This window comes from Eleutherodactylus coqui, chromosome 13 (assembly GCF_035609145.1).
Source record: "Eleutherodactylus coqui strain aEleCoq1 chromosome 13, aEleCoq1.hap1, whole genome shotgun sequence".
Classification (NCBI taxonomy): domain Eukaryota; kingdom Metazoa; phylum Chordata; class Amphibia; order Anura; family Eleutherodactylidae; genus Eleutherodactylus; species Eleutherodactylus coqui.
In genome coordinates this window covers 85,560,058-85,570,063 of record NC_089849.1, presented here as the reverse complement: position 1 = coordinate 85,570,063, position 10,006 = coordinate 85,560,058, and the positions used below count along the sequence as shown (strand labels likewise).

Here is a 10,006-nt window from a genome sequence, read left to right as displayed (position 1 = left end):
AGCTTGGATACAAGATGTGATACAGGTGGGCATGGAGGCTCTAGTACCCTGTTGTACCGCCTCTAGCTTGGATACAAGATGTGATACAGGTGGGCATGGAGGCTCTAGTACCCTGTTGTACCACCTCTAGCTTGGATACAAGATGTGATACAGGCAGGCATGGAGGCTCTAGTACCCTGTTGTACCACCTCTAGCTTGGATACAAGATGTGATACAGGTGGGCATGGAGGCTCTAGTACCCTGTTGCACTGCCTCTAGCTTGGATACAAGATGTGATACAGACAGGCATGGAGGCTCTAGTACCCTGTTGTACCACCTCTAGCTTGGATACAAGATGTGATACAGGCAGGCATGGAGGCTCTAGTACCCGGTTGTACCACCTGTAGCTTGGATACAAGATGTGATACGGGTGGGCATGGAGGCTCTAGTACCCTGTTGCACTGCCTCTAGCTTGGATACCAGATGTGATACGGGTGGGCATGGAGGCTCTAGTACCCTGTTCACTGCCTCTAGTTTGGATACAAGATGTGATACAGGCGGTCACGGAGGCTCTAGTACCCTGTTGTACCGCCTCTAGCTTGGATACAAGATGTGATACGGGCGGGCATGGAGGCTCTAGTACCCTGTTGTACCGCCTGTAGCTTGGATACAAGATGTGATTTGGGTGGGCATGGAGGCTCTAGTACCCTGTTGCACTGCCTCTAGCTTGGATACCAGATGTGATACGGGTGGGCATGGAGGCTCTAGTACCCTGTTGCACTGCCTCTAGTTTGGATACAAGATGTGATACAGGCGGGCATGGAGGCTCTAGTACCCTGTTGTACCGCCTCTAGCTTGGATACAAGATGTTATACGGGCGGGCATGGAGGCTCTAGTACCCTGTTGTACCGTCTCTAGCTTGGATACAAGATGTGATACGGGCGGGCATGGAGGCTCTAGTACCCTGTTGTACTGCCTCTAGCTTGGATACAAGATGTGATACGGGCGGGCATGGAGGCTCTAATACCCTGTTGTACCGTCTCTAGCTTGGATACAAGATGTGATACGGGCGGGCATGGAGGCTCTAGTACCCTGTTGTACCGCCTCTAGCTTGGATACAAGATGTGATACAGACGGGCATGGAGGCTTTAGTACCCTGTTGTACCGCCTCTAGCTTGGATACAAGATGTGATACAGGCGGGCATGGAGGCTCTAGTATCCTGTTGTACCACCTGTAGCTTGGATACAAGATGTGATACAGGCGGGCATGGAGGCTCTAGTACCCTGTTGTACCGCCTCTAGCTTGGATACAAGATGTGATACGGGCGGGCATGAAGGCTCTAGTACCCTGTTGTACCGCCTCTAGCTTGGATACAAGATGTGATACGGGCGGGCATGAAGGCTCTAGTACCCTGTTGTACCGCCTCTAGCTTGGATACAAGATGTGATACAGGCGGGCATGGAGGCTCTAGTACCCTGTTGTACCGCCTCTAGCTTGGATACAAGATGTGATACGGGCGGGCATGGAGGCTCTAGTACCCTGTTGTACCGCCTCTAGCTTAGATACAAGATGTGATACAGGCGGGCATGGAGGCTCTAGTACCCAGTTGTACCGCCTCTAGCTGGGATACAAGATGTGATACGGGCGGGCATGGAGGCTCTAGTACCCTGTTGTACCGCCTCTAGGTTGGATACAAGATGTGATACGGGCGGGCATGGAGGCTCTAGTATCCTGTTGTACTGCCTCTAGCTTAGATACAAGATGTGATACAGGCGGGCATGGAGGCTCTAGTACCCAGTTGTACCGCCTCTAGCTGGGATACAAGATGTGATACGGGCGGGCATGGAGGCTCTAGTACCCTGTTGTACCGCCTCTAGGTTGGATACAAGATGTGATACGGGCGGGCATGGAGGCTCTAGTACCCTGTTGTACCGCCTCTAGCTTGGATACAAGATGTGATACAGGTGGGCATGGAGGCTCTAGTACCCTGTTGTACCGCCTCTAGCTTGGATACAAGATGTGATACAGGTGGGCATGGAGGCTCTAGTACCCTGTTGTACCACCTCTAGCTTGGATACAAGATGTGATACAGGCAGGCATGGAGGCTCTAGTACCCTGTTGTACCACCTCTAGCTTGGATACAAGATGTGATACAGGTGGGCATGGAGGCTCTAGTACCCTGTTGCACTGCCTCTAGCTTGGATACAAGATGTGATACAGACAGGCATGGAGGCTCTAGTACCCTGTTGTACCACCTCTAGCTTGGATACAAGATGTGATACGGGCGGGCATGGAGGCTCTAGTACCCAGTTGTACCGCCTCTAGCTGGGATACAAGATGTGATACGGGCGGGCATGGAGGCTCTAGTACCCTGTTGTACCGCCTCTAGGTTGGATACAAGATGTGATACGGGCGGGCATGGAGGCTCTAGTACCCTGTTGTACCGCCTCTAGCTTGGATACAAGATGTGATACAGGTGGGCATGGAGGCTCTAGTACCCTGTTGTACCGCCTCTAGCTTGGATACAAGATGTGATACGGGCGGGCATGGAGGCTCTAGTATCCTGTTGTACTGCCTCTAGCTTAGATACAAGATGTGATACAGGCGGGCATGGAGGCTCTAGTACCCAGTTGTACCGCCTCTAGCTGGGATACAAGATGTGATACGGGCGGGCATGGAGGCTCTAGTACCCTGTTGTACCGCCTCTAGGTTGGATACAAGATGTGATACGGGCGGGCATGGAGGCTCTAGTACCCTGTTGTACCGCCTCTAGCTTGGATACAAGATGTGATACAGGTGGGCATGGAGGCTCTAGTACCCTGTTGTACCGCCTCTAGCTTGGATACAAGATGTGATACAGGTGGGCATGGAGGCTCTAGTACCCTGTTGTACCACCTCTAGCTTGGATACAAGATGTGATACAGGCAGGCATGGAGGCTCTAGTACCCTGTTGTACCACCTCTAGCTTGGATACAAGATGTGATACAGGTGGGCATGGAGGCTCTAGTACCCTGTTGCACTGCCTCTAGCTTGGATACAAGATGTGATACAGACAGGCATGGAGGCTCTAGTACCCTGTTGTACCACCTCTAGCTTGGATACAAGATGTGATACAGGCAGGCATGGAGGCTCTAGTACCCGGTTGTACCACCTGTAGCTTGGATACAAGATGTGATACGGGTGGGCATGGAGGCTCTAGTACCCTGTTGCACTGCCTCTAGCTTGGATACCAGATGTGATATGGGTGGGCATGGAGGCTCTAGTACCCTGTTGCACTGCCTCTAGTTTGGATACAAGATGTGATACAGGCGGTCACGGAGGCTCTAGTACCCTGTTGTACCGCCTCTAGCTTGGATACAAGATGTGATACGGGCGGGCATGGAGGCTCTAGTACCCTGTTGTACCGCCTGTAGCTTGGATACAAGATGTGATTTGGGTGGGCATGGAGGCTCTAGTACCCTGTTGCACTGCCTCTAGCTTGGATACCAGATGTGATACGGGTGGGCATGGAGGCACTAGTACCCTGTTGCACTGCCTCTAGTTTGGATACAAGATGTGATACAGGCGGGCATGGAGGCTCTAGTACCCTGTTGTACCGCCTCTAGCTTGGATACAAGATGTGATACGGGCGGGCATGGAGGCTCTAGTACCCTGTTGTACCGTCTCTAGCTTGGATACAAGATGTGATACGGGCGGGCATGGAGGCTCTATTACCCTGTTGTACCGCCTCTAGCTTGGATACAAGATGTGATACGGGCGGGCATGGAGGCTCTAATACCCTGTTGTACCGTCTCTAGCTTGGATACAAGATGTGATACGGGCGGGCATGGAGGCTCTAGTACCCTGTTGTACCGCCTCTAGCTTGGATACAAGATGTGATACAGACGGGCATGGAGGCTCTAGTACCCTGTTGTACCGCCTCTAGCTTGGATACAAGATGTGATACAGGCGGGCATGGAGGCTCTAGTATCCTGTTGTACCACCTGTAGCTTGGATACAAGATGTGATACAGGCGGGCATGGAGGCTCTAGTACCCTGTTGTACCGCCTCTAGCTTGGATACAAGATGTGATACGGGCGGGCATGAAGGCTCTAGTACCCTGTTGTACCGCCTCTAGCTTGGATACAAGATGTGATACGGGCGGGCATGAAGGCTCTAGTACCCTGTTGTACCGCCTCTAGCTTGGATACAAGATGTGATACGGGCGGGCATGGAGGCTCTAGTACCCTGTTGTACCGCCTCTAGCTTGGATACAAGATGTGATACGGGCGGGCATGAAGGCTCTAGTACCCTGTTGTACCGCCTCTAGGTTGGATACAAGATGTGATACGGGCGGGCATGGAGGCTCTAGTACCCTGTTGTACCGCCTCTAGCTTGGATACAAGATGTGATACAGGTGGGCATGGAGGCTCTAGTACCCTGTTGTACCGCCTCTAGCTTGGATACAAGATGTGATACAGGTGGGCATGGAGGCTCTAGTACCCTGTTGTACCACCTCTAGCTTGGATACAAGATGTGATACAGGCAGGCATGGAGGCTCTAGTACCCTGTTGTACCACCTCTAGCTTGGATACAAGATGTGATACAGGTGGGCATGGAGGCTCTAGTACCCTGTTGCACTGCCTCTAGCTTGGATACAAGATGTGATACAGACAGGCATGGAGGCTCTAGTACCCTGTTGTACCACCTCTAGCTTGGATACAAGATGTGATACAGGCAGGCATGGAGGCTCTAGTACCCGGTTGTACCACCTGTAGCTTGGATACAAGATGTGATACGGGTGGGCATGGAGGCTCTAGTACCCTGTTGCACTGCCTCTAGCTTGGATACCAGATGTGATACGGGTGGGCATGGAGGCTCTAGTACCCTGTTCACTGCCTCTAGTTTGGATACAAGATGTGATACAGGCGGTCACGGAGGCTCTAGTACCCTGTTGTACCGCCTCTAGCTTGGATACAAGATGTGATACGGGCGGGCATGGAGGCTCTAGTACCCTGTTGTACCGCCTGTAGCTTGGATACAAGATGTGATTTGGGTGGGCATGGAGGCTCTAGTACCCTGTTGCACTGCCTCTAGCTTGGATACCAGATGTGATACGGGTGGGCATGGAGGCTCTAGTACCCTGTTGCACTGCCTCTAGTTTGGATACAAGATGTGATACAGGCGGGCATGGAGGCTCTAGTACCCTGTTGTACCGCCTCTAGCTTGGATACAAGATGTTATACGGGCGGGCATGGAGGCTCTAGTACCCTGTTGTACCGTCTCTAGCTTGGATACAAGATGTGATACGGGCGGGCATGGAGGCTCTAGTACCCTGTTGTACTGCCTCTAGCTTGGATACAAGATGTGATACGGGCGGGCATGGAGGCTCTAATACCCTGTTGTACCGTCTCTAGCTTGGATACAAGATGTGATACGGGCGGGCATGGAGGCTCTAGTACCCTGTTGTACCGCCTCTAGCTTGGATACAAGATGTGATACAGACGGGCATGGAGGCTTTAGTACCCTGTTGTACCGCCTCTAGCTTGGATACAAGATGTGATACAGGCGGGCATGGAGGCTCTAGTATCCTGTTGTACCACCTGTAGCTTGGATACAAGATGTGATACAGGCGGGCATGGAGGCTCTAGTACCCTGTTGTACCGCCTCTAGCTTGGATACAAGATGTGATACGGGCGGGCATGAAGGCTCTAGTACCCTGTTGTACCGCCTCTAGCTTGGATACAAGATGTGATACGGGCGGGCATGAAGGCTCTAGTACCCTGTTGTACCGCCTCTAGCTTGGATACAAGATGTGATACAGGCGGGCATGGAGGCTCTAGTACCCTGTTGTACCGCCTCTAGCTTGGATACAAGATGTGATACGGGCGGGCATGGAGGCTCTAGTACCCTGTTGTACCGCCTCTAGCTTGGATACAAGATGTGATATAGACAGGCATGGAGGCTCTAATACCCTGTTGTACCACCTCTAGCTTGGATACAAGATGTGATACAGACAGGCATGGAGGCTCTAGTACCCTGTTGTACTGCCTCTAGCTTGGATACAAGATGTGATACAGACAGGCATGGAGGCTCTAGTACCCTGTTGTACCACCTCTAGCTTGGATACAAGATGTGATACAGGCAGGCATGGAGGCTCTAGTACCCGGTTGTACCACCTGTAGCTTGGATACAAGATGTGATTTGGGTGGGCATGGAGGCTCTAGTACCCTGTTGCACTGCCTCTAGCTTGGATACCAGATGTGATACGGGTGGGCATGGAGGCTCTAGTACCCTGTTGCACTGCCTCTAGTTTGGATACAAGATGTGATACAGGCGGGCATGGAGGCTCTAGTACCCTGTTGTACCGCCTCTAGCTTGGATACAAGATGTGATACGGGCGGGCATGGAGGCTCTAGTACCCTGTTGTACCGTCTCTAGCTTGGATACAAGATGTGATACGGGTGGGCATGGAGGCTCCAGTACCCTGTTGTACTGCCTCTAGCTTGGATACAAGATGTGATACGGGCGGGCATGGAGGCTCTAATACCCTGTTGTACCGTCTCTAGCTTGGATACAAGATGTGATACGGGCGGGCATGGAGGCTCTAGTACCCTGTTGTACCGCCTCTAGCTTGGATACAAGATGTGATACAGACGGGCATGGAGGCTCTAGTACCCTGTTGTACCGCCTCTAGCTTGGATACAAGATGTGATACAGGCGGGCATGGAGGCTCTAGTACCCTGTTGTACCACCTGTAGCTTGGATACAAGATGTGATACAGGCGGGCATGGAGGCTCTAGTACCCTGTTGTACCGCCTCTAGCTTGGATACAAGATGTGATACGGGCGGGCATGAAGGCTCTAGTACCCTGTTGTACCGCATCTAGCTTGGATACAAGATGTGACACGGGCGGGCATGAAGGCTCTAGTACCCTGTTGTACCGCCTCTAGCTTGGATACAAGATGTGATACAGGCGGGCATGGAGGCTCTAGTACCCTGTTGTACCGCCTCTAGCTTGGATACAAGATATGATACGGGCGGGCATGGAGGCTCTAGTACCCTGTTGTACCGCCTCTAGCTTGGATACAAGATGTGATACAGACAGGCATGGAGTCTCTAGTACCCTGTTGTACCGCCTCTAGCTTGGATACAAGATGTGATACAGGTGGGCATGGAGGCTCTAGTATCCTGTTGTACCGCCTCTAGCTTGGATACAAGATGTGATACGGGCGGGCATGGAGGCTCTAGTACCCTGTTGTACTGCCTCTAGCTTGGATACAAGATGTGATACAGACAGGCATGGAGGCTCTAGTACCCTGTTGTAGCACCTCTAGCTTGGATACGAGATGTGATACAGGCAGGCATGGAGGCTCTAGTACCCTGTTGTACCACCTGTAGCTTGGATACAAGATGTGATACGGGTGGGCATGGCGGCTCTTGTACCCTGTTGCACTGCCTCTAGCTTGGATACCAGATGTGATACGGGTGGGCCTGGAGGCTCTAGTTCCCTGTTGTACTGCCTCTAGCTTGGATACAAGATGTGATACAGACAGGCATGGAGGCTCTAGTACCCTGTTGCACTGCCTCTAGCTTGGATACAAGATGTGATACAGGCAGGCATGGAGGCTCTAGTACCCTGTTGTACCGCCTCTAGCTTGGATACAAGATGTGATATAGGCGGGCATGGAGGCTCTAGTACCCTGTTGTACCGCCTCTAGCTTGGATACAAGATGTGATACGGGCGGGCATGGAGGCTCCAGTACCCTGTTGTACCGCCTCTAGCTTGGATACACGATGTGATACAGGCGGGCATGGAGGCTCTAGTACCCTGTTGTACCGCCTCTAGCTTGGATACAAGATGTGATACAGGTGGGCATGGAGGCTCTAGTATCCTGTTGTACCGCCTCTAGCTTGGATACAAGATGTGATACAGGCAGGCATGGAGGCTCTAGTACCCTGTTGTATCACCTGTAGCTTGGATACAAGATGTGATACGGGCGGGCATGAAGGCTCTAGTACCCTGTTCCACTGCCACTAGCTTGGATACCAGATGTGATACGGGTGGGCATGGAGGCTCTAGTACCCTGTTGTACTGCCTCTAGCTTGGATACAAGATGTGATACAGACAGGCATGGAGGCTCTAGTACCCTGTTGTACCACCTGTAGCTTGGATACAAGATGTGATACGGGTGGGCATGGAGGCTCTAGTACCCTGTTGCACTGCCTCTAGCTTGGATACCAGATGTGATACGGGTGGGCATGGAGGCTCTAGTACCCTGTTGCACTGCCTCTAGTTTGTAGACCAGATGTGATACTGGCGGGCATGGCGGCATACAGGTTCTGTATGGTATCCTGTGGCATATTGCTCCATATTTGCTATGTAACTGAACCTTTAGATCATGCAAAGTTGTAGGTTGTAGAAGTTGGTCTCCCAGATGGTCCCATACATGTTATCTTGGTGATAAATTTGACCTGGCAGCCACGGAAGTGTGACAATGTTGTGGGACATTCCTGTGACCCCCTTGTGTGTGCGGCCGAGCACACTTGTCAGCTGATAGGTAAGGGCACGCATCGCTGTACTCCGGCCAGGGCAGACCGGTGGGCAGAAGGCGCTGCACTGCTGCACGCCCAGCCCTAATGCTATAGCGCCACGTCCAGCAGCAGTAGGCGTGAGCCGGCAATTACGTCCTAATGTGACCGTCAGCCAGTGGTGCAGCAGTGAGCAGCTGCTCTCCTGATGGAAGCAGAATGCTGCAGTCATCCGCAGTACATTCCACACCAGCTGCGCCTTCTGTGGTACAAGGTCCGTATTCCAAGACCAGCATTCTTCCCAGCATGCACTGTGGCTTGTTCTCATTTGCATATAATATTGTCATAAAATGCTCTTCAGTTTGGCCAAAATACACTATATTAACAGGTTTTATTATTACAGGCATGACATATTAGGTAAAATATCACAGCAGGATACATTATTTTTAATTTATAAAAGTAATCTCTCCACAATGTAAGAACTTCTCTCCCGCGGGACCATAAATTCCGCCGGGGCTGTCTGCAGTATCGTACTTGCTTCGGCAGCACATATACTAAAATTGGAACGATACAGAGAAGATTAGCATGGCCCCTGCGCAAGGATGACACGCAAATTCGTGAGGCGTTCCATATTTTTGCACCGATTCTTCAATTAGAATTAAAAAAAAAATTCTAACATAACATTTTTTTCTCCTTATAGGTTTTAACTTGGAGTAATAATAATAATTGTCTCACGGTGCCACTACTAAAAGGTGTATTTTTTGTGCCATGTGACTACAGGCATACAGCAAATGTACCCGAGGCGCCATAACCACGTACAGTGTAACCCCCCCCAGAAGTTGTGGGATGACACTTTTGTCTGTGTGATTGTAACGTTGTTATAAGTGAGTGATTACAATATCGGAGTAAAAGGATCATTTAGGCGACTTTCACACGGGCGACCCCCTATTTTGTGTCTGCAATACTTGGTTGCCAGCAATGCTTTTTTTTTAGAATAATCTCCCATCGCAGTGCTGACGGCCACAATAAAATTGCGCGATAAAAAATGTACAATTTTTTATTGCGAAAATGAATAGGACTTTCCATTATCAAAATTGCATCGCAACACAATCTTGTTGCATTGCGAGGCGATAAAAAGGAGCGGCTCCATAGCGAAACCTGGGAGATAAAAAGAATCGCACATCGCAGAAAGATAGAGCAGCCGTTATTTTTTGTTCTCTCAACATCACATCAGTGAAAACATCACAGATGGGAAGGAAACCGTTGGTTTCATAATCTGCTTTTTTACTGACTATCGCATCAGGCGAAAATCGCACGATTTTCTTGCCTGTGTGAAACCACCCTTATTGCGGAAAACTGATGCCTTGTACGAAGACTCCAGTACCCTGTTGTACCGCCTCTAGCTTAGATACAAGATGCGATACAGGCGGGCATGGAGGCTCTAGTACCCTGTTGTACCGCCTCTAGCTTAGATACAAGATGCGATACAGGCGGGCATGGAGGCTCTAGTACCCT

General features: G+C 51.0%; 1 non-coding gene across 1 annotated transcript; it reads left to right on the top strand.

Moving 5' to 3' along the window:
* Positions 1–9,021: 9,021 nt before the first annotated feature.
* Positions 9,022–9,128, top strand: LOC136588878 (U6 spliceosomal RNA). The gene has a single exon (XR_010787679.1). It is a non-coding gene; the product is annotated as a U6 spliceosomal RNA (small nuclear RNA).
* The last annotated feature ends 878 nt before the right edge of the window (positions 9,129–10,006 follow it).